Raw genomic sequence first — 25828 nt, 5'->3', positions numbered from 1 at the left:
AGGCGTGAGCCACCACACCCAGCACGTTAGACTGCTCAGCCACACTACCCATGGGGTCAATAGAAAAAAAAAAACAAAAACAGTGCTGACTTTGACATTAATTAATTTTTGACTTACATTCTGCTTTACCGCAGAAGAATTAAAGGAGATTGTTCCTGTCATTAACACCAAACAGAACCTGATTAAAATTTAATATTACAAGGACAGCTATGAAAATTAATACAAAAAACAGCTGTGGCTGGCCCCAATAGTTCATGTCTATAATCCCAACACTTTGGGAGGCCAAGGCAGGAGAATTGCTTGAGCCCAGGAGATCTTGGAATATAGTGAGATCTCACAATATAGTCAGATCTCATCTTTACTAAAAATTTTCAAAATATTAGCCAGTGTGGGGCATGTGCCTGTAGTCCCAGTTACTTGGGAGGCTGAAGTGGGAGGATCACTTGGGCCCAGGAGCTTGAAGCTGCACTGACCTATGACTGCACCATTACACTCCAGACTAGGCAACAGACCAAAATTCTGTCTCTTAAAAAAAATAAAAATTAAAAATTAAAAAATTATATATATGTACAGCTGAAAGCTGAATCTGAATAGCTGACTTGAAAAAGCTAAATGAATTACACAAGCAATAGGCCAACACAGAAAACTACCTAAAATAATAATTATATATGTATATTTATTATATACCTATAATATGTGCACATATAATTATAATACATTTAAAATAATATATAGTATATTTTAAAATAGTACAATATCACGATGTGTAAGAATATAAAATAAGGAAATGTTATATGAATACAAACCCCAATAACTTTGCTACTTATTAATTATATTTACACTGGAATAGAATTTTGAGATAAAACTTTGATTTTGTTAACTGATAAAAACATAGGCCGGGCACGGTGGCTCATGCCTGTAATCTCAGCACTTTGGGAGGCCGAGGCGGGCGGATCACAAGGTCAGGAGATCGAGACCATCCTGGCTAACACGGTAAAACGCCGTCTCTACTAAAAATACAAAAAATTAGCCAGGCGTGGTGGTGGGCGCCTGTAGTCCCAGCTACTCGGGAGGCTGAGGCAGGAGGATGCCATGAATTCAGGAGGCGGAGCTTGTAGTGAGCCGAGATCGTGCCACTGCACTCCAGCCTGGGTGACAGAGCGAGACTCTGTCTCAAAAAAAAAAAAAAAAAGGTAGACATCATCTTCTAGGAGCTAATTTACATAAAGAATTTCATCCATCCCATGCATCAGTGTTCGTGTTCATTACCCTCTAATAGAGGACTCGGGTTGCTTTTTCCTTAGCTCCATGGACAAACCAGAGGTGTTTCTGTGTGTGCCTTGCCTGAGGCTCTCAAGAGTCAGAGACATCATCTCTTTCTGACTGACCCAGAAATCAGGGTGCGCTTCTCTTCACCAGAGCCAGGGAGTGTGTTTTCAGAAGACTACCATGCTGTAGGGGACATACGCATACAGGCGAAGACATCAAAAATCTGTGGTTCTGACTCTCACTGCTAAAAACTCTCCAGAGATGACAGCAGCAGAAACCCAGGCCTGACAGCACCTGCGGTCCCCGGCCCCACACTCTCCACTCCAGGTGGGCCCCCTTAATCTTCAGGTGCCACAATCCCTTCCTGCACCTTCACCACCACCCCAGTGTACATATATTTGCCTAAATAACGCTACAAGAAGATCAATCTCAATAATCTGTTCCTGTTCCATATATGACTACCACACGGGTTCTATTCCCTTTTTATTTAACTGGCAGTTCATTAGTAAAAGAATTATGAGACTAGAAAGGATATCGAGATCTACCTCTTCAAACAAGATCTCCTTACCAAAAGTGATAACAATTCTTTTCTTTAATAGTATTTTACCATTTTGGCTTCAAGATAGTTTTTATCTACAGAACAACTTGGGAAGATGAATTTCAACAAATGATATTTTTAATTTTTTGAGGTTTCAATATTTTATTCAAGTTTTATTTTAAGTGATGTTAATTACAGCACTTGAAGGGGAGGATCTAATTCCACACAAAATGAAAGACTCTAAAATGTACCCATTAAACTGCTAAAAAATAAATTGAGTGGTAAGAATGCAACAGAAGTCCAATTTAGATTCTAAGTGTTGTCACCATGTGATTACAATCACACAACTTCTCCCCAGCTTATAGCTGGAGCTCCTGGAAGCTATTTCATACTCTGGTGCAAGGGCAAAAAAGCACAAGAGAAGGAATTCAGTCCTGAATTATCAGCTTCATCAGATCCACCCTCTCCACCCCAAAATGGTAGAAAAGAAGCAGCTATCACACCCTGCAGACCTTTTGGTATAAGACGGGTGATGAAGGACTGGGATGGGAACGGGTCATGAAGATCTGTCTAAAAAGGTCCCTTGGCCAGGCGCAGTGGCTCATGCCTGTAATCCCAGCACTTTGGATCACTTGAGGTCAGGAGTTGGAGACCAGCCTGGTCAACATGGTTAAACCCCGTCTCTACTAAAAATATAAAAATTAGCCGGGCATGGTAGCATGTGCCTGTAATCCTAGCTACTGGAGAGGCTAAGGCATAAGAATCACTTGAACCCAGGAGGTGGAGGTTACAGTAAGCCAAGATCACAGCACTGCACTCCAGCCTGGGTGACAGAGTGAGACTCTGTCTCAAAAATAAATAAATAAATAATAAAAATTAAAAAGTCTTTGTCAGATGAATTTGTACACACCATGAAGCAATGAGCCTCTGATCAACTGGGGTTAGGAAACCAAGGTTCAATTATCAGGAAGTCACAGTTTCATTCCTTTATTCAATACAAATTTACAAAGTGCCTATACATAACCAGCTTCCACTTGCAGCCATTGCAAGATTTTTTTAAAACCTGGCATCTCTAGAAGGGCTACCAAATTCCCCCCAAGTCTACAGCCAAAAGTACCTTTTTTGGAATTGGGTTTCTTCTGTATCTCTGAAAAGGTAGCACTCTTTGAATCATCTTTAACTGGAGGTCTAGCATGAAATTTAGCAATACTTGCATCTCAAATATATGTTAAAAGATACATTAAATTCTGAAGGTAGCTATACTGCAAAATAGTTTAAAATTAAACAACTGTACAGTATTCATTTGTGCTTGAAATTCTAGTCCGAGACCAAGCTCGTGGCCACCAGCATCAACGTTCTTGCCATCCAGCTGAGCTGACAGCATCAGCTTGATACTTGGCTTTATGGTCTGAGTGTATCCTAAACCTACCAGGCTAGGGTTGTACACTTTACCCAAGAAGCAGGCATCAGAGTCCATCTGATACTTGCCTGCTGTTCTGAAGTGAGTGTTACCATTTCCTGATGTCCAGGCAAGCTTAACAGCAGTCTCCAACTTCTTATTCACCTCTGGGAAACAGAGGTGCCAAACTCTACCCCGTCATTCATGTAAGTGTGAAGCTGGAATTCATCAGTCTCGTAGCCAAGAGTAAAGTCCCTCTGGGTCTCTTAAAACTCTGTGGTCTCAAAATTCATCCGGTAGCCAGCCAGCCAGCCCTCATAACCCAGCACTAGAGCACCCCAGATTGAAGGCTCAACGATGTCAAAATCCACAGTGCAACCCAGGTTGATATGCTCCTGCCTATAGCAGTTTTGATTTTAGCATTTTTTTCCCCCAGCATTAAGTGAGAAGAGATGAATCGAAGGTCAGCTTCAGTCCACATGCAAGCTGATCTTCCATGCAATCTTGGTGCCCAGTGTGTGGTCAGTGTTTCATTTCTCTGTAATTGTCAGGCCATATCTGGTCCATCTGTACTTGGTTCACAGGCTGCCAGTCACTTTGGTGGCCTCAGTGTTGGCTGAGCCTGAGTTTGTAAATTCCAATCCCTTCTCAGATTTTGTTTTCAAATCAAGTTTTATTAAGCCAAATCCATAGCCCTTGGTGAACACATCCCTGGCAGATTTGCCAAGATCAGCATACGTGGGAGGCATAACCATCTTCTGCTTAGAGGCGGTGGCGGTGGCGGTGGGCTCAGTGGTGGCGGCAGGCTCGGTGGTGGCTGCTGCGGGGGCTGTCTCAACAAATGACATTTTTGAAAAGTGAGGTAGTTCATTCTCATATCATTATTTGCTATTTCCTAACAACAGGTAACTAATTTGTCCAGTGCTCAACTCAGATTATTTTTACTTAACTACTGTGTACTAGGTACTCACTGCAAACATCAGGACAATGATATTTCTATGCACACGAAGTTTCCAATATGTACATTAAAACAAGTTGCCCAGGTTGGTCTAGAACTGCTGGCCTCAAGTGAGCCACCTGCCTTGGCCTCCCAAAGTGCTCGGATTACAGACCATGAGCCACTGAGCCCGGCCAAAACAAAAGATTTAATCAAAGTAGGGATATTTCAAAGTATCTTGACTGTAAGCTCTTCCTGAAACAATAAGCTAAGTGTTTTAGTCTATAGTCATGAATACAAAAACATTCTCAGTACTAAAAGCAGCAATACTGGAATACTCTGAGTACTGAGGTATTGCTGACTCCTAGCTCTCCAGAGATAAGAGCTAAAATTCATGAGTTATCATCCAAGGCTTCAGATCTGCCACTCTCCGCCTTGTACCATCTGCTCCAACTAATGGAAAGTAACACAGTCCCCAGTCTTCTCACGCCTCTTGCCTTTGCACATCTACCCTCCCTTCTTGGCCAGCATCAACCAGGCCTTCAAGTCTGAGCTCAAGGATCACCACCCCAGGGAATCCTTATCTTAGGTCCACTAGCATGGCTGAGTTTCTCCCTGATGTTCCTACAGCAGCCAGTGCTTATCTCTAGCAGTTCACATAGCACATCGTGTAGTGGTTGTACATTTAGCCGCCTGTCTCTCCAGCTAGGAGGCAAGTAGGGCTGTGTATCTTTAAAAAAACAAACAAACAAAAAACACTATATTGCCTAATCATGGCACTTAATAGGTACTCAGAAAATATGTTATTTGACTAAATTAATGGTACAAAAAATTTAATCATTAGAGAGTTCAACTGTTTTATCAGTCTAATGGAATATTTAGGACAAAATGATATATTTGGTGTGTTGATTTTAACAATTAGAGATAATGCATTACTATCCTTACTTCATACCACACACAAAAATTAATGAGAATGAGTGTAGTACCAAATGTAAAAGTGAAAACTTTAATATTAAGAGTATTTAATTTTTCTTTTTCTTTTTTTTTTTTTTTTTTTGAAACAGAGTTTGGCTCTGTCGCTTAGGCTGGGGTGCAGTGGCACGATCACGGCTCACTACAACCTCTACCTCCCGGGCTCAGGTGATCCTCCCACCTCAGCCTCCCAAGTAGCTCGGACTACAGGTGTGCACCACCACGCCCAACTAGTTTTTGTATTTTTAGCAGAGACGAGATTTCACCATGTTGCCCAGTCTGGTCTTGAACTCCTGGGCTCAAGTGATCCACCCACCTCAGCCTCCCAAAGTGCTGGGGTTACAGGAGTGAGCCATTGTCCTCAGCCTATAAAGATTTTAGAAGAAAACACAGGAGTAATGTTTGTGACTGAGCAAGTAGGCAAACTTTCTTATATAGGGCACAAAAAGTAGTAATCATGAAAGAAAATACTGATAAATTAGACTTCACCAAAATTTAAAACTTTTGTATAGTAAAAGACACCACTAAGAAAATGAATAGGCAAACCAAAAACTAGAGGAAAATATTCACAACACATTTATCTGACAAAGGACTAGTATCCAGATTGTACAAAGAACTCTTAAAACTCAATAGCCAAAATAACTCATTTTTTAAAAAATTGGCTATGTGGACAAACATTTCACATAATCAATTATGTAAAAAGCCAGTAAGCTAATGAAAATGATGATCAACTCTGTCATCAGAGAAATTAATACCACAATGAGATATTACTACACTCCAGACAGAATAACCAAAATTTGTAAAACCAATAACACCAAGTTTGTGAAGTAACTGAAACCGTATATAGTCATACACCACATAATGACATTTCTGTCAACAATGGATTGTATATATCACAGTAGTTCCATAAGATTATAATGCTGTATTTTTACTATACCTTTTCTCTATTTAGGTATGTTTAAATACACAAATAGGCCAGGCGCAATGGCTCACATCTGTAATCCCAACACCTTGAGAGGCCGAGATAGGTGGATCAGCTGAGGTCAGGAGTTCGAGACCAGGCTGGTCAACATGGTGAAACCCTGTCTCTAACAAAAATACAAAAATTAGTCAGGTGTGGTGGTGCCTGCCTGTAATCCCAGCTACTCGGGAGGCTGAGGCAGGAGAATCACTTGAAACCAGGAGGCAGAGGTTGCAGTGAGCCAAGATCATGTGCCACTGCACTCCAGCCTCAGCGACAGAGAGAGACTCTGTCTCAAACAAACAAACAAAAAAACAAAAACAAAAATGAAATACAATACACAAGTATTTACCACTGTGTTATAACTGCCTACAGTATTCAGTAGATTCTGCATAAGTTTGTGGCCTAGGAGCAATAAGCTATACCATACGGCCTAAGTGGTGAGGTATGTAGCAGGCAGTACCATCTAGGTTTGTGTGAGGATGCTCTATGATGTTCACAGAGCAAGGAAATCTCCTAAGCATCTCCCATCGTTATGCGACACATGACTGTGTACTGTTGGTGGGAGTACAGAATGGTAGATTGGTACAAAAGTTAACTGTGGTTTTTGCCATAGGAATTAGTGGCAAAAACTGCAAATACTTTTCCTTTTTTTTTTTTTTTTGAGATGGAGTCTCATTCTGTCATCCAGGCTGGAGTGCAATGGTGCGACCTCGGCTCACTACAACCTCTGCCACCTGCGTTCAAGCGATTCTCCTGCCTCAGCCTCCCTAGTAGCTGGGATTACAGGCACCTGCCACCACGTCCAGCTAATTTTTGTATTTTAAGTAGAGATGGGGTTTCACCATGTTGGCTGGGCTGGTCTCCCAACTCCTGACCTCAGGTGATCCGCCCGCCTCGGCCTCACAAAGTGCTAGGATTATAGGCAGGTGCCACTGCGCCCGGCCAAAAACAGATCTTTTATAAAAACATGAAAATACATTACACCACTCCGTGAAGATAAATGTGAAAATTTAGGTGAAATGGACAATTTCCCAGCAAAATGAATCAGACCAAAATTTTCAGTTTTAGAATAACTGGAAAAACTGAACGGTCCTACAATCATGAAAAAAATTGAATCTACACTTTGACATCTATTCACCAAAAGATGCACACCGGGTCCAGATGATTTTACAGGCAAGTTCTATCACATACCAAGCACGAATAATCCCTATTTTATATAACACTATCCCAAATAATTAAAAAAGCAGTCACCAATTCATTTTAAAAAGTCAGTGAAAGGCCAGTCACAGCAACTCACGCCTGTAATCCCAGCACTTTGAGAGGCCAAGGTGGGTGGATCACCTGAGGTCAGGAGTGCAAGACCAGCCTGGCCAACATGGTGAAAACCCATCTCTACTAAAAATACAAAAATGAGCCAGGCATGGTGGCGCATGCGTGTAATCTCAGCTACTTGGGAGGCTGAGGCAGCAGAATCACTTGAACCCAGGAGGTGGAGGTTGCAGTGAACTGAGATCACGCCACTGCACTCCAGCCTGGGTGACAGAGTGAGACTCTGTCTCAAAAAAAAAAAAAAAAAAATTAGAGCCAGGTGTGATGGCTCACAACAGTAATCCCAACGCTTTGGGAGGCCAAGGCAGGCAGACTGCTTGAGCCCAGGAGTTCAAGACCAGCCTGGAACATAGTGAAACTCTTGTCTCTACAAAAACTACAAAAATTAGCCAGGCATGGTAGCATGCTCCTATAGTCCTAGCTACTGGGGAGCTGAGGTGGGAGGATCACCTGAGCCTGGAGAGGTTGAGGCTACAGTGAGCCATTATCATGCCACTGCATACCAGCCTGGGTGACAGAATGAGACCCTGTCTCAAAAAAAAAAAAAAAAAAAGTTACTGAAATGTTGATACCAAACCCAGACAGACAGCACAAGAGAGAAAAACTGTAGGCCAATCTCACTTAGAAACACAGATGCAAAAATTCTACATAAATTAGCAAATGTGATCTAAAAATGCATTTAAAAATAAAAATAAAAAGACAAGAATGCCAGCTGTCACCATTTCTCATCAGTACAACTCTAGAGAGTTTAACCACTGCAGCAAGACAAAGGTATTATAAAGGTTGCAAAGACTGTCTTTATTTCCAGATAGTATCACTGTCTACATGACAACAAAAATAGACCCTTTGAATTATTAGAATAAATGAAAAGTACAGGTGCTCTTTGACATACAATGAAGTTAAATTCCAATAAACTCACCATAAAATCAAAAAAATCTTAAATTGAGCCATCATAAATTAGGGACAGTCTATACTGCTACAAGTAAGACGAAGGTACAAAATCAACTGTACAGCTATATCAGCAAAAGGCAGAAATTATAATTTTTAAAAAGGATATAATTAGCAATAGCAACACAAGTTATAAGGTACCTAGATATAAATCTAACAAAAGAGATAAAATAATTTTTAGATGAAAATCATAAAACTATTGAAAGACATTAAAGAATAGTGGAGTAAGTGGAATCATATACTATGTTCATGGATAATAAAACTAAATAATGTAAAAATGCCAACTCTCAGGCTGGTGCAGTGTCTCACGCCTGTAATCTCAGCACTTTGGGAGGCTGGGGCAAGTGGATCACGAGGTCAGGAGTTCAAGACCAACCTGGCCAAGATGGTGAAACCCCATCTCTACTAAAAATACAAAAAAATTAGCTGGGCGCGGTGGCAGGCACCTGTAATCTCAACTACTCCAGAGGCTGAGGCAGAGAATTGCTTGAACCTGGGAGGCGGAGGTTTCAGTGAGCCGAGATCATGCCACTGCACTACAGCCTGGGCGACACAGCAAGACTCCGTCTCAAAAAAAAAAAAAAAAAATACCAAATCTCCAAATCCATAAATTTAACGCAAAAAATTTTAGTGTAATGTGATCAAAATTCCCAAGAAGGGTTTTCATGTAATTAATAAGCTGATTATATTATTTCAGTAATTAAGACAGTATAGTGTTGATGCTGGAATTAATAGGATGGTGGGCCGGGCGTAGTGGCTCACACTTGTAATCCCAGCACTTTGGGAGGCCGAGGCAGCTGGATCACGAGGTCAGGAGTTGGAGATCAGCCTGGCCAACATGGGGAAACCCCGTCTCTACTAAAAATACAAAAATTAGCCAGGCGTGGTGGCATGTGCCTGTAATCCCAGCTACTGAGGAGGCTGAGGCAGAAGAATCGCCTGAACCCAAGAGGCGGAGAGTGCAGCAAGCCAAGATCACGCCATTGCACACCAGCCTGGGTGACAGAGCAAGAATCTGTCTCAAAAAAAAAAAAAAAAAAATAGGATAGTGAACCTAGAAGTAGATCCACATACCCACAGAAACAAGATATATGGCAAATGAGGCTCTTCAGATTAGTGAAGTACATACTGAACTATTCTGTAGTGCTGAGGAAAGTGTTATCCACATGAATAAAATTAAATTCCTCACATAAATAATAATAGGTGGACTAAAGACTCAATTTGAAATGTAAAAGTTAAATAAATTATTTATAAATATATTTAAAACTTTAAAGAAAATGTAAAAGAATCTTTATGATCTTGGAGATGATATTGGATATTTTCTCAGATAAGTTAAAAATCACACTAATCATAAAGAAAAAAATTGATAACTTTATCTGTTAAAATGTACAGCTTCTTCCTTTTGCTGCCTGACTGCTCCCATCATGGGTTGCATGCATGCTCCCAGGAAACGCCTGTCCCAGTTGGCTCTGCCCTATCACCGCAGCATCACCACTTGGCTGAAGTTTACATCTGATGAAATGAAGGAGATTTACAAACTGGCCAACAAGGCCTGACTCCTTCACAAATCGGTGTGATCCGGAGAGACACATGGTGTTGCACAAGTACGTTTTGTGACAGGCAATAAAATCTTAAGAATTCTTAAGTCCAAAGGACTTGCTCCTGATTTCCCTGAAGATCTCCACCATTTAATTAAGAAAGCAGTTGCTGTCCTCTCTTTTCCTTCCTTCCTTCTTTCCTTCTTCCTTCCTTCCTTTTCTTTTCTTTCTTCCTTTCTTCCTTCCTTCCTTTCTTTCTTCCTTCTTCCTTTACTTTTTCTTTTTCCTTCCTTCCTTCCTCCCTCCCTCTCTCTTTCCTTCCTTCTTCCTTCCTTTCTTCCTTTCTTCCTTCCTTCCCTTTCCTTTTTCCTTCCTTCCTCCCTCTCTCTCTCTGTTTTCTTTTTTTCTTTCCCTTTCTTTCTTTCCTTCCTTCTCTCTCTCCCTCTCTCTCTCCCCCTCTCCTCCTCTCCCCCTCTCCCCCCGCCCCCGCTCTCTTTCTCACGGTCTCCCTCTGTTGCCCAGGCTGGAGTGAACTGGCACGGTCTCGGCTCGCTGTACACTCCCTGACTCGGGCTCCCGTGATTCTCCTGCCTCGGCCTGCCGGGTGGCTCAGATTGCGGGCGGGCGCCACCACGCCTGGCTGGTTTTGGTACTTTTGGTGGAGGCGGGGTTTTGCCATGTTGGCCAGGCTGGTCTCCAACTCCTAGCCCCGAGTGGTCTACCAGCCTCGGCCTCCCGAAGTGCTGGGACTGCAGACAGAGTCTCGCTCACTCGGTGCTCGGTGTTGCCCAGGCTGGAGCGCGGTGGCGTGGTCTTGGCTCGCTGCAGCCTCCGCCTCCCAGCAGCCTGCCTTGGCCTCCCAGGGTGCAAGGATTGCAGCCTCTGCCCGGCCGCCGCCCCGTCTGGGAGGTGGGGAGCGTCTCTGCCTGGCCGCCCATAGTCTGGGATGTGAGGAGCGCCTCTGCCTGGCCGCCCCTTCTGGGAGGTGAGGAGCGCCTCTGCCCAACCGCCGCCCCGTCTAGGAAGTGAGGAGCCTCTCTGCCCGGCCGCCCATCGTCTGGGATCTGAGAAGCGCCTCTGCCCGGCCGCCACCCCGTCTAGGAAGTGAGAGCGCCTCTGCCCGGCCGCCGCCGCGTCTGGGAAGTGAGGAGTGCCTCTGCCCGGCCGCCCCATCTGGGAAGTGAGGAGCGCCTCTGCCCGGCCGCCCATCGCCTGGGAAGTGAGGAGCGTCTCTGCCCGGCCACCCCGTCTGGGAAGTGAGGAGCGTCTCTGCCCGGCCGCCCCGTCTGGGAGGTGAGGAGTGCCTCTGCCCGGCCGCCCCGTCTGGGATGTGGGAAGCGCCTCTGCCCGGCCGCCCTGTCTGGGAGGTCTACCACGGAGGCCAGATGCAGTGTGGGGGCTGGACGTGGTGGCTCACACCTGTAGTCCCAGCACTCTGGGAGGCCGAAGCAGGTTGATCACTTGAGGCTAGGAGTTCGAGACCAGCCTGGCCAACGTAGCGAAACATATGAAAAATACAACAAACCAACCAACCAACCAACCCAGCAACAACAAAACAGGTCTACCCTGGAGTCATACTCTAATTTTTTCTATTTTCCTCCCTTTCTGATCCTTTACCCCACTTTCTTTCTCTTCCTCTTCCTTCTCCTTCTTCTTTGTCAAAGACATAGAGGATTGAGTTATTATCATTGAGCCATACAAAGTCCCTCTCTCATTTATTTTCTTTCATTGCCACCCCCCATTTCTATTCCCGGTCTTCCCATGTGCAGCCTTCCTAATATGTTTGATATGCATCTTTTTGTTTGTATGTATTTTTAGAAAATGTTTATTGTTTTGTGTGCAAAAAAAGAAAAAATTAATAAAAAAAAGAAGAAAAAAGCAGTTGCTGTTTAAAAGCATCTTGAAAGGAACAGAAAGGATAAGGATGCTAAAATTCTGTCTGATTCTGATAGAGAGCTGGATTCACCATTTGGCTTGATATTATAAGACAAAGCAAGTCCTCCCTCCCAATTGGAAATATGAGTCATCTACAGCCTCTGTCCTGGTCGCATAAATTTGTCTATGTACTCACACAATAAAATAAGTTTAAATTTTTAGAAAATGTACAGATTCTATAAGCCCCAAAACACCATGAACAAAGTAAAAATACCAGCCACAGTCAGAAAGATATTTGCAGTCAGGCATTGTAGCTCATGCCTGTAATCCAGACACTTCGAGGTCAGTACAGGAGGACTGCAGGAGTTCAAGACCAGCCTGTGCAACATAGTAAGACCCTGTTTCTACAAATATTTTAAAATAAATAAAAGAAGATATTTGCAATGCACAATCAGTACCTAGGATGCATAATTAACCATTAAGAAAAAGAAAAGTCAGGATCAAGCATGGTGGCTCACAACTGTAATCCCAGCACTTTGGGAGGCTGAGGCAGGCAGATGGCTTGAGCCCAGGAGTTTGAAACCAGCCTGGGCAACACAGTGGGACCCTGTCTCTACAAAAAAATATAAAAATTAGCCAGGCGTGGTGGCATATGTCTGTAGTCCCAGGTACTCAGGAGGCTGACATGGGAGGCTGAGGCTGCAGTGAGCCATGGTCACATCACTGCACTCCAGCCTGGGCAACAGAGCAAGACCTTGTCTCAAAAAAAAAAGAAGTGGGGGCCAGGTGGGGTGGCTTTCACACCTGTAATCCCAGCATTTTGGGGGGCAAAAGTGGAAGAATCGCTTGAGGATCGAGACCAGCCTGGGCAACACAGTGATCTCCTAACTATACAAAAAATGTTTAAATTAGCCAGGTGTGGTGGTAAATGCCTGTAGCAACAGCTACTTGGAAAGCTGAGGCTAGAGAATCACTTCAGCCTAGGGCTTCAAGGCTACAGTGAGCTATGATCGTGCCACTGCACTCCAGCCTGGGCAACAGAGTGAGACTGTCTCAAAAAAGTGTGTGTATGTATATATATATATACACATTATGTGTGTGTGTGTGCATGTGTATATATTCACACAAAAATTTGGACACAAATGTTTATAGCAGTCATAATAATCAAAAAGTAAAAACAATACAAATGTTCAACTGATGAATGGGTAAACAAAATGTTGCATAACCATGCAATAGATTATTATCCAATCATAAAAGGAATGAAATACCACATGGATGAATCTTGATAATAAACTAAGTGAAAGCAGCCAGACACAAAAGGCTCCATGTTGTATAACTGTATTCATATGAAATGTCCAGAATAGGCAAATCCATGGAGATAGATAGCAGATGGTTGTCAGGGTATGCGAGGAGGGGGAACAGGGTGTGACTACTAACAAGTAGGTTTCTTTTTGGGGTGATGAAAATGTTTTGGAATAGTGATGATAGTTGTACAATGTAGTGCATATCATAAAAACCACCAAATTGTATACCTGAGATGGTAAATTTTGTTACATGAATTATATCTTGATTTTTTAAAAAGGAATGAGCAATACGAACAACATGCAGATAAATGTTTTTAAACATAATGCTGATCAAAAGAAGCCAGACATGAGGCTGGGTACAGTGGCTCGTGCCTGTAATCCCAGCACTTTGGGAGGCTGAGGCAGGAGAATTGCTTTAGCCCAGGAGGTTGAGGCTGCAGTGAGCCATGACTGCACCACTGCACTCCAGCCTAAGCGACACAGCGAGACCCTGTATCACAAAAAAAAAAAAAAAGAAAGAAAGAAAAAAGAAAAAAGCAAGATATATTTCATATCTACCAGATTAGCAAAGTGTTAAAGTCTGACAACATGTAGAAATGGCAAGGATATTGAGCAACAGGATTTCTATTCACTACTGTTAAGAATATAAATCAGTAGAACTACTCTGGAGAGCTATTTAGCAACATCGAGGAGAGACGCGCATACTTTTCAATACAGCAACTCCAATCCTAGGTAGATACATTAAAGGTCTCCTACATGTGCACTGAGACATTAACAAAACTATTCATTGCAGCACTACAGTAATAGCAAAATTTCTATGAACAAAAGAACAAATAAATCAATTCCTACTACATTACGGTTAAAATGCAAGGGCTACAGCCATAGAAATCAAACATGAACATGAAGTTGAACTAAAAAGGCAAGCTGCGGACTCCATTGATTATACCATTTATAAAAACAGTTTATGCAAAACAATGCTATATTTTGTGTACATAATCATATATTAAATGTATTTTTAAGTACATGGGAATAACATCAAAGTCAGGAGAGTGCCAGTTTCTGTGGAAAATGAAGGGATTTCAATGGGAAAGAGGCATTCAGTAAACTTCGACTGCATTTTTTTTTTTTTTTTTTTTGAGACAAGGACTCATGCTGTTGCCCAGGCTGGAGTGCACTGGCACGATCTCGGCTCACTGCAACCTCTGCCTCCTGGGTTCCAGCCATTCCCCACCTCAGCCTCCCCAGTAGCTGGGACTACAGGCATGTGCCAACACGCCCAGCTAATTTTTGTATTTTTTGGTAAAGACAGGGTTTCACCATGTTGTGCAGGCTGGTCTCAAACTATTGGCCTCAGGTGATCTACCCGCCTCGGCCTCCCAAAGTGCTGGGATTACAGGCTCAACGATATATATCTATATATATAGATCTATATAGACATATAGATCTATATATATATAATTTTTTTTTTTTTTGGAAACAGAGTCTCGCTCTGTCGCCCAGGCTGGAGTGCAGTGGTGCAAGGTCCACCTCCTGGGTTCATGCCATTCTCTTGCCTCAGCCTCCCAAGTAGCTGGGACTATAGGCACCCACCACTATGCCCGGCTAATCTATTTTTAGTAGAAACGGAGTTTCACCGTGTTAGCCCGGATGGTCTCCATCTCCTGACCTCGTGCTCTACCCACCTCGGCCTCCCAAAGTGCTGAGATTACAGGTGTGAGCCACCGCATCCGGCCCTCAACGATATTTTTAATGTCTTATTTCTTTAATTGGGTAGTGGGTAAACAGGTGTTGTGTTATCATCTATTGTTTTTTATATGCCTGAAAGACTTTATAATGACTTTTATGCATAATTTCCTCTTCTACCTTTGTAAAGCATGTGTTTCTTTTTTTTTTTTCTTTTTTTTTTTTTTGAGACAGTCTCACTCTGTCTCCCATGGTGGAGTTCAGTGGCCCGATCTCGGCTCACTGCAACCTCTGCCTCCCAGGTTCAAGGGATTCTCCTGCCTCAGCATCCTGAGTAGCTGGGACTACAGGCACGCACCACCATGCCTGACTAATTTTTGTATTTTTAGTAGAGATAGGTTTTCACCATGTTGGCCAAGCTGGTCTCGAACTCCTGACCTCAAGTGATCTGCCTGCCTCAGCCTCCCAAAGTGCTGGGATTATAGGAGTAAGCCACCATGCCTGGCTGTAAAGCATGTGTTTCTTTTATTTCACAGATTGATTTGTTCTGCTTCTTAGGTTTTTGATAGATGGAGTCAAGAAAAACACATTTTGATTGGCATAAGGAATTTGGTTTTTAAATGCTTAAATTTTGCTTTATTTTCAACACTTATATTACAAAAAAAAAAATCTTCAGAGCATTTGCTGTAATGGCTTAGCACCAATATTTAAATAAATTATTCAGGTTAGGCCAGACGCAGTGGCTCACGCCTGTAATCCCACCACTTTGGGAAGCAGAGGCGGCTGGATCACTTGAGGCCAGGAGTTTGAGACCAGCCTGGCCAACATGGTGAAACCCTGTCTCTACTAAAAATACAAAAATTAGCTGGGTGTGGTGGTACACACCTGCAGTCCCAGCTACTTAGGAGGCTGAGGCAGAAGAATCGCTTGAACCAGGGAGGCAGAGGTTGCAGTAAGCTGAGATCGCACCACTATACTCCAGCTTGTGGGACACAGCAAGACTCTGTCTAAAAAAAAAAATTAAAAAAATAAAAAATTATACAGGTTGATTGAGAAATAGGGACAATTTGTTTTAAAAAACCATTGTATAATGTAATGTCAGCTAATAAAACTTAATTTTTATCTTTTTAAGGGCTGAAAAATTATGCTTTTTCACTTACTTGGCTCTAAAATGACATATATAACAATAAGTATCAATTAAAGTCAATTTGGCCCTTAATTTGGTGCTTGAGATGTGACTCAAAGTTCCCCATACATCATTACAAAGATGGAGCTGCTGTTGCACAAAAAGAAATGGAGTTTCTGCTGGGCATGGTGGCTCACACCTGTAATCCCAGCACTTTGGGAGGCCAAGGTCAGTAGGTGACCAGAGGTCAGGAGCTCGAGACCAGCCTGACCAACAGGACGAAATCCCATCTCTACTAAAAATACAAAAAAAAAAAAAAAAGTTAGCCAGGCATGGTGGCATGTGCCTGTAATCCCAGCTACTTGGGAGGCTAAGGCAGGAGAATCGCTTAAACCCTGGAGGCGGAGGTTGCAGTGAGCCAAGATACACTCCAGCCTGGGCAACAAGAGTGAAACTCCGTCTCAAAAAAAAAAAAAAAAGGCTGGGTGCGGTGGCTCACACCTGTAATCCCAGCACTTTGTGGGGCCGAGGTAGGCGGATCACAAGGTCAGGAGTTAGAGACTAGCTCGGCCAATATAGTGAAACCCTGTCTCTACTAAAAATACAAAAATTAGCCAGGCATGGTGGCGCACACCTGTAGTCCCAGCTACTCGGGAGGCTGAGACAGGAGAACTGCTTGAACCCAGGAGGCAGAGGTTGCAATGAACCGAGATCACGCCACTGCACTCCAGCCTGGGCGACTGAGTGAGACTCGTCTAAAAAAAAAAAGAAAAGAAATGGGAGTTTCCGTCAAGCACGCAAGCTCTGTGATCTGACCTGGGCCAATTCCCCTTGGCCATATTAAGTCAGTCACTAGACTTCTCTACCACCTTGCCTGTAACCTGAGATACTAATAACCTCAGAGGGTTTTCTATGAATCAGGCAATTCATGTCACTGGTGGGCATGAGGGGGGAATGCCAAAACATTTATTTCACCTACTCCATCTCACACACATAAGGAACTGTGCACAATGCAAAGGTGCTCACAAGATGGCATGCAGACTGTGGTCTTACTGTTTCAGAGAGTTTTGTTTAAATGGAAAAAAATGGAAATGTTTCCATTTTTCTTCCAAATGCATTATGAATATATCATGCAAACATATACTTAGGGATCACAAATAAGGACTCATTACAAGCAAATGAATATAGGGGTGGATAAAACTCTGCCATGAAGTCTCTTATAAAAAGAATTTTATAAAAGTAAAAATCTTAATGTTAGCTGGGCATGGTGGCTCACGTCTGTAATCCCAGCACTTTGGGAGGCCGAGGTAGGCAGATCATGAGGTCATGAGATCGAGAACATCCTGACTAACACGGTGAAACCCCGTCTCTACTAAAAACACAAAAAAATTAGCCGGGCGTGGTGGTGGGCGACTGTAGTCCCAGCTACTCGGGAGACTGAGGCAGGAGAATGGAGTGAACCTGGGAGGCAGAGCTTGCAGTGAGCCTAGATCGCGCCACTGCGCTCCAGCCTGGACGACAGAGCAAGACTCCATCTCAAAAAAAAAAAAAAAGCTTACTGTTATCTCCTGGTTTTTCAATATTATTATCTAGGGTTTAAATGCTTCCATGGTATACTGTCCCCACCTATAAATCTACAGTTACTTAACATGTCGATTGGGGAGCTGCTGCCCAACCTGATCCCCCCTTGATGACCATCTTTATGTTCTGACTCCTGGTGACGCTATTTTGTCTTAGTGACCTATAGCAGTGGGATCCCACAACCCTTGCCTGGCTAAAGCACAGTAAAGGCACAGTGGTCTACAAACTTTCTGCTGACCCCTGAAAGAATTCAGAAAAACTACGTACCCTGTTCATTTTTATTCTGTATAGTTGCAAAGGATGCAAATTCTGACAAATGCAACATTTAAAAAATAAAACTGGCTGGGCACAGTGGCTCATGCCTGTAATCCCAGCACTCTGGGAGGCCGAGGCGGGCCCACGAGGTCAGGAGTTCGAGACCAGCCTGGCCAACATGGTGAAACCCCATCTCTGCTAAAAATACAAAAATTAGTCAGGCGTGGTGGCATGCTCCTGTAATCCCAGCTACTGGGGAGGCTGAGGCAGAAGAATTGCTTGAACTCAGGAGGCAGAGGTTGCAGTGAGCTGAGATCGCCCCATTGCACTCCAGCTCTGGGCTGGAGTTCATCTCAGGGGGAAAAAAAAGACACTGTTCGGCCAGGCATGGTGGCTCGTGCCTGTAATCCCAGCACTTTGGGAGGCCGAGGTGGGCGGATCACCTGAGTTCAGGAGTTAGAGACCAGCCTGGCCAACGTGGTGAAACCCTGTCTCTACTAAAAATACAAAAATTAGCTGGGCATGGTGATGCGTGCCTATAATCCCAGGTACTCGGGAGGCTGAGGCACGAGAATCGCTTGAACCCAGGAGGCAGAGGTTGCAGCGAGCCAAGATGGCACCACTACACTCTAGCCTGGTGACAGAGCAAGACTCCATCTCAAAAGAAAAAATAAATATATTTAAAAACAGTTATGAATCCAAATATTATATATATTATGAATCCAAATATTATAAATATTTTGATATACCTACCAACTCTCATTTTAAAAAATATATACTAATCTTTAACAGAAAATTTACATTGCTACTTTTTCTCATATACTTTGTATTTCTATTCTGCTTCTCCCACTTAATTTTGCCCTCATATATTTTTTAAACATTTGTCAAATTTTATCAAATCTTACACTTAAGTTTTATGCACTACATTGTAATTTTCACCTAAAAATTTTTGTTGTAAAACAAACAAAAAGAGAATTAAATATGGACAAATTAAAGAGAACACATAAAGGGGAATTCTTTTGTTTTGATGAATCCTTTGAAAGCAACAGGTGTGGGAGGAGCCAGCCTGCCTTACTCCAGTGGCAGCTGACCCAATGTACACGATTTCTGCAAACTAATCATAATTAGACCAGGCTACACAAGGACAAGGAAGCCACCTTATTTCCTCTCTTCTCATCATTGTGTCCTTAGCACACAGTACACAGGTGTTCAGTATATTTGCTGAACAAACTTCTATAACCAAGGTTTAAAATGACCTACTGTAATATATTTTTATACTTGAAATTTTGTAAACACCCCATTACCTTTCTCTGCAACAACAAAAAATAGGCTTACAATTTAACTGTTTAAAATTTCCTGTGCTACTGGGTGCAGTGTAGTCCCAGCTACTTAAGAGGCTAAGGCAGGAGGATAGCCTGGGCCAGGACTTTGATGCTTCAGTAAGTTACGATCACACCACTGTACTCCAGCCTGAGTGACAGAGCAAGCCTCTGTGTCTTTTTTTCTTTTTCTTTTTTTTTTTTTTTTTGAGATGGAGTCTCGCTCTGTTGCCCAGGCTGGAGGAGTACAGTGGTGTGATCTCGGCTCACTGCAACCTCCTTCTCCCAGGTTCAAGTGATTCTCGTGCCTCAGCCTCCCGGGTAGCTGGGATAAGAGGTGCACATCATTATACCTGGCTAATTTTTTTATTTTTTTGTAGACACGGGATTTCGCCATGTTGGCCAGGCTGGTCTCGAACTCCTGGCCTCAAGTGATCTGCCCACCTCAGCCTCCCAAAGTTCTGGGATTACAGGCATGAGCTGCTGTGCCCGGTCTTAGACTCTGTCTCTTTAAAAAAAAAAAAAAAAAAAATTCCTGTGACTGTAAACTGTGTCAAATTTTTTCATCAAGTTACCATTCCAAGTATTAATAGGATGTAATTGATCAAACCATGACTATTACAAAATTCAGTATAAAATAAATAAAATAGGGCCAAGCGCAGTGGCTCAGCCTGTAATCCCAGCACTTTAGGAGGCCAACATGGGTGGATCACCTGAAGTCAGGAGTTTCTGAGACTAGCCTGACCAACATGGTGAAACCCTGTCTCTACTAAAAATACAAAATTAGCCAGGAGTGGTGGCACATGCCTGTAATCCCAGCTACTCGGGAGGCTGAGGCAGGAGAATCACTTGAACCCGGGAGGCAGAGGTTGCAGTGAGCCAAGATCGCGCCATTGCACCCCAGCCTGGGCCACAAGAGTGAAACTCCGTCTCATATAATAATAATAATTAATAAAACATTAAAATTCTATTGAAACTATTTTTTTAATAAAGTAAGTACAGTTTTTTAAAAATTTTTCAATTATTCATGTCTCTTTATCTGTTACAAATTTTACAACCAGGCTGGGCACAGTGACTCAAACCTGTTATCCCAGCACTTTGGGAAGCCAAGGTGGGAGGATCGCTTGAACTCAGGAGTTCGAGACCAGCCTGGGCAACATAGAGAAATCCAGGCTGTACAAAAAAAATACAAAAAATTAGCCAGGCACGGTTGCACAGGCCTGGAATCTCAGCTACTTGAGAGGCTGAGGTGGGAGGATTGCCTGAGCCCCGGAGGTTAAGGCTACAGTGGGCTGAGATCATGCCACTGTACTCCAGCCTGGACAACAGAGCGAGATCCTTCTCAATAAAAATTTTAAAAAACAAAAAATTTTGAGACAGAATCTTGCTCTGTCACCCAGGCTGGAGTGCAGTGGCATGATCTCAGCTCACTGCAACCTCCACCTCCTGGGTTCAAGATTCTCATGTCTAAGCCTCCCAAGTAGCTGGGGTTATAGGCGCACATCACCATGCCTGGCTAATTTTTTTTTGTATTTTTAGTAGAGACAGGGTTTCACCATGTTGGCCAGGCTGGTCTCGAACTCCTGGCCTCAAGTGATCTGCCAGCCTCAGCCTCCCAAAGTGCTGGGATTACGGGTGTGAGCCACCATGCCCGGACAAAATAAAACATTTGTAAAAAGCAAAGAACTGATAATCACATAACTTTGCAAAAGAATTTGTTGCCCATCATTAGAGTCATTCACTTTCTCATTTCTTCAAAAGTACTGCTTAAGGCCGGGCGTGGTGACTCACGCCTGTAATCCCAGCACTTTGGGAGGCCGAGACGGGCGGATCACGAGGTCAGGAGATCGAGATCATCCTGGCTAACATGGTGAAACCCTGTCTCTACTAAAAAATACAAAAAAAAAAAATTAGCCGGGTGTGGTGGCAGGTGCCTACAGTCCCAGCCAATCAGGAGGCTGAGGCAGGAGAATGGCGTGAACCCAGGAGGCAGAGGTTGCAGGGAGCTGAGATTGTGCCACTGCACTCCAGCCTGAGTCACAGAGCAAGACTCCGTTTCAAAAAAAAAGTACTGCTTAAAAAAAGATACTTAGATCAAAAGGTTTCCAGTGACTGCTAAATACACTAGTTACTCTTCTGCTTAAAGGCAGAAAGGGATGACACATTAAAATATTTTAATACAAATTTTTCAATACTATATATATACATATATATGTGTATATATATATGTGTATATATATGTGTATATATGTATATATGTGTATATATGTATATATGTGTATATATGTATACATGTGTATATATATGTATATATGTATATATATGTGTATATATGTATGTATATATGTGTATATATGTGTATATATGTGTATATATGTATATATGTGTGTATATATATGTGTGTATATATATGTATACATATATATATATTTTTTTTTTGTTGTTTTGTTTTTGAGACGGAGTCTTGCTCTGTCACCCAGGCTGGAGTGCAGTGGCGCAATCTCGGCTCACTGCAACCTCCACCTCCTGGGTTCACGCCATTCTCCTGCCTCAGTCTCCCGAGTAGCTGGTCAGTACAATATTTTTATTAAATATTTGTGTCGGGGTCGGGCATGGTGGTTCGGGCCTGCAATGCCAGCACTTTGGGAGGCCGAGGTGGGCAGATCACCTGAGGTCAGGAGTTCGAGACCAGCCTGGCCAACATGGCGAAAATCCGTCTCTATTAAAAATATAAAAATTAACCAAGCATGGTAGTGCATGTCTGTAATCCCAGCTACTAGAGAGGCTGAGGCCAGAGAATCGTTTGAACCCAGGAGGCGGAAGTTGCAGTGAGCCAAGATCGCGCCACTGCACTCCAGCCTGGGTGACAAAGCAAGACCCCGTCTCAAAAAATATATATTTTTTTTTTGAGTCATCTCTTTCACAGGCATCCCACGGGGTTTTATACCCTGAGACAACGCACCTTAGTAAGATTCTGGATGAGTGAGAGGAGTGTTTTTCGTTTGTAAAGTTGGAGTTGGAATTGTGAAAGGAGAACCTGGAGCCTTTACCACAGGCAGGATCTCAGGCCTCCTTGTTTTAAAGGTGTCCACACTGAAGTTGAGGACTTGGAAACTGGTTGCCTTTAAAACCATGGTTCTCAAACTTTTGGGGCTCAGGACCCCTTTACACTCAACAACTCCTGAGGATCTAAAGGAGCTTTTGTTTTATGTAAATTACATCTATCAATATTTATCATATTATATATTAAACTAGAATTTTTTTGAGATAGGGTCTCACTATGTTGCCCAGGCTGGAGTGCAATGGCACCTTCATGGCTCACTGCAGCCCCGATCTCCTGGGCTCAAGCAATTCTCCCACTTCAGCCTCCTGAGTAGCTGGGTGTAGTGCACATCACCATGCCTAGCTAATTTTCTTAATTTGTAGAGAAGAGGTCTCATCATATTGCCCAGGCTGGTCTTGAGCTCCTGGGCTCAAGTGATCCTCCCACCTAGGCCTCCCAAAGTGCTGGGATTACAGGTCTGAGTCACCACACCTGGCCTGTCAAAGACATTCTTAGGTAAAGTTTAAAAAAAAAAAAATTGAGTACATGGTAGTGGAGGATATAAAAACTAACACAGTTTGGTGTCACTCAAATGACATGACCTCAGAAGCCCTTCTGGGACACCCCAGGCTGTGTTAGTTCTGTCCCCCACCTGCACTCCCTTCCACAGCGGCACCATCTCACCTTCTCTCATGGATGGCTCTATGGCTACTTGAGGGCAAGGGTCCCACCTTGGTTATGCCTCAGGAGTTACTGGGTAATATTAACACATATAACTCACTTCCTTTCTTAAAGTGTGCGTCCCAGTTTATTTCATATAAAATCATAAACTTGTAATACATTACTAAAACAGCTGTCCTTGATTTAATACAGGTTGAGTATCTCTTCTAACATGCTTGGGACTAGAAGTATTTCAGAGTTTGAATTTTTTTTTTTTTTTTGGATTTTGGAGTATTTGCATAATACCACTTGAGTATCCCAAATTCGAAATCCAAAATACTCCAATGAGCATTTCCTTTTGAGTATCATGTCAGCACTAAAAAAGTTTCAGATTTTGGCATGTTTTGGATTTTCAGATTTGGGATGCTCAATCTGTAGGACCTATCTCCTGAATCCCAGTTTTCATCACCCATTGCCTCCCCAGCCACCAGATTTACTAAGTCAGACTCAAGGATAGCTAAACTTTCTTTCTCTAGGATGGATACAAAGCATAAAGCACTTACTAGAACCCAGAAGTACCTTGCCATCTCACAATCAGCTCCAAGTAGTGAATCCTGGTATTTTCCAAGGTGGAGCTCAAGCATGAATATCGTCATATAAGAGTGGAATAGCCAGGCTTAGTGACTCACACCTGTAATCCCAACACTTTGGGAGGCCAAGGTGGGCAAATCCCTTGAGCTAGGGAGTTCGAGACCAGTTGTGGGCAACTGAGCAAAACCCCATCTCTACAAAAATTCAAAAAAATTAGCTGAGCATGGTGGTGCATGCTTGTAGTCCCAGCTACTTGGGGGGCTGAGGCGGGAGGGTCGCTTGAGCTCAGTAGGTCAAGGCTGCAGTGAGCCAAGATAGCACCACTGCACTTCAGTCTGGGTGACAAAATGAGACCCTGTCTCAAAAAAAAAAAAAAAAAAAAAAAAAAAAAGAAAGAAAGAAAGAAAAATAAAGAAAAAAAGAGTGGTATAAATGAGGGTTAAACATCTCTGAAATTAACACAAATCAGGCAGGCAGGGTGACTCATGCCTGTAATCCCAGCACTTTGGGAGGCCAAGGCGGGCAAATCACTTGAGGCCAGGAGTTCGAGACCTGCCTGGGCAACATGGCGAAACCCTGTCTCTACTAAAAATAACAAAAATTAGCCAGGCATGTTGGCGCATGTCTGTAACCCCACCTACTCGGGAGGCTGAGGCACAAGAATTGCTTGAACCCAGGAGGTGGAGGTTACAGTGAGCTGAGATTGCACCATTGCACTCCAGCCTGGGTGACAGAGCAAGACTCTGTCTCAAATTAGAAAACAAAAACAAACAAACAAAAACACACACAGATAGTCCTTAACTTCTAAATACTTGATATCCCACACCAACCATAAAAGCCCCTGTTCTACCAGAACTATCAAGATTTAATAATAAGTTCTAATTATTGTTTAGTACTTCGGGGAAATAGAACACTCTGTAAGTCAGGGTGGTCCTCAGTGGGATCCAAGGGCGTTTAGCATGGCTGGTTAGAAGACTAGAATCAGGCATCACTTCCTGATCCTGGAAGCCACCAAATAACACAGGTACTCTCATTATCCCCATCTTACAAACAAGCAAACTCAGCCTTAGGGAAAGAGCGTGCCTGAGGTCCTGCAGCTAGACAGTGGTAAAGTGTTAAGTCCAGGCCTGGGCGACACCACCATTCTAAACCAGGGGTTGGCAAATGTTTCCTATAAAGGGCCAGATAGTAAATGTTTTAGGCTTTTCAGGCCATACAGCTTCTATTGCAACTACCCACCTTTGCCAAAGTAGTAGGAAAGCTGCCATAAACAATATGTAAAAGAATGAGTGTGGCTGTGTTCCAATAAAACTTTATTTATGGACACTAAAATGTGAATGTCATGTAGTGTTCACAAGTCACAAAATATTCTTTTGATTTTTTTTCAACATTTACAAAATGTAAAAACCATAACTACTCGTAAGGCTGAGACAGGAAGAGCCTTTAAACTCGAGTTCAAGACCAGCCTAGGCAGCATATTGAGACCCCATCTTAAAAAAAACAAAAACAAACAAAAAAGTAAAATCCTTTTTTCTTTGAGATGGAGTCTTGCTGTGTTGCCCAAGCTAGAGTGCAGTGGCGTGATCTTGGCTCACTGCAACCTCCGCCTGGGTTCAAGCAATTTTTGTGCCTCAGTCTCCCTAGTAGCTGGGATTACAGGCATGCACCATCACACCCGGCTAATTTTTGTATTTTTAGTAGAGACAGGGTTTCACCATGTTGGCCAGGCTGGTCTCGAACTCTTGACCTCAGGTATCTGCCCACCTCACCCTCCCAAAGTGCTAGGATTTCAGGCGTGAGCCACCGCGCCTAGCCAAAATCCATTCTTACTTAGTTCAGAGGCTATACAAAAACCAGGCAGCGGGCCTGAGTTCGTCTGCAGGTTATAGTCTGCCCACCCCAGCTCCAGACTCCCACTGGTCCTGCAACAAAGTGTGTGGGGGATGGATGAGTAGAGACCCTTGTCATACCATGAGGCCAGAGGCTCACTTGGCTGATTATAACAATATCTTTACCCAGAAAAAGGGAAACCCTGACACCACAGACTAGATCAACACGATCTTTAGCTGCCCGAACCCAGGACTCAAGGAAGTCCTTGACCATCCAGAAGAAACCAAATACCAGTACCAGAGGCTTCTGTGAGCTAACCAAGAAACCCACCCTGCATCTCTTACTGCAGTCCTAACTGGCCTCACCGGTTCCACACTTGCAGGACCCTGGAATCTACACTCCACACGCAGACCAAAGTGATCTTTCAAAATTAAAATTAAGCCAATTCTCTCTTCTCCTCAAAACCCACATTCAGATACAAATCCAAAATCCTTACCAAATGGTAAAAAGAAAACAATCAAACCTAAATCCTTTTAGTTGGTGCATCTATAAGGCGTTTCATGAGCCCCTTATGAAACGCCCCTGCCTTCCCCCCCATTCCCCACCATTCTCACCTCTCTAGGTTTCCTTCCTTGTTGCTCCAATTGACCAAAGACATATCCACCTC

At 43.1% G+C, this 25828-nt stretch overlaps 1 protein-coding gene and 2 pseudogenes across 2 annotated transcripts in view; 1 reads left to right on the top strand and 2 right to left on the bottom strand.

Moving 5' to 3' along the window:
* Positions 1 to 25828, bottom strand: part of KCNG3 (potassium voltage-gated channel modifier subfamily G member 3) — a 52684-nt gene that overhangs the window by 13999 nt on the left and 12857 nt on the right. The gene's annotated exons all lie outside the window — the stretch shown is intronic.
* On the bottom strand, positions 1607 to 3942 carry LOC129462183 (voltage-dependent anion-selective channel protein 1-like; annotated as a pseudogene).
* Positions 9781 to 11947, top strand: LOC129463130 (small ribosomal subunit protein uS15-like; annotated as a pseudogene).

This window comes from Symphalangus syndactylus, chromosome 14 (assembly GCF_028878055.3).
Source record: "Symphalangus syndactylus isolate Jambi chromosome 14, NHGRI_mSymSyn1-v2.1_pri, whole genome shotgun sequence".
Lineage (NCBI taxonomy): Eukaryota > Metazoa > Chordata > Mammalia > Primates > Hylobatidae > Symphalangus > Symphalangus syndactylus.
This window is presented reverse-complemented; position numbering and strand designations above follow the sequence as displayed.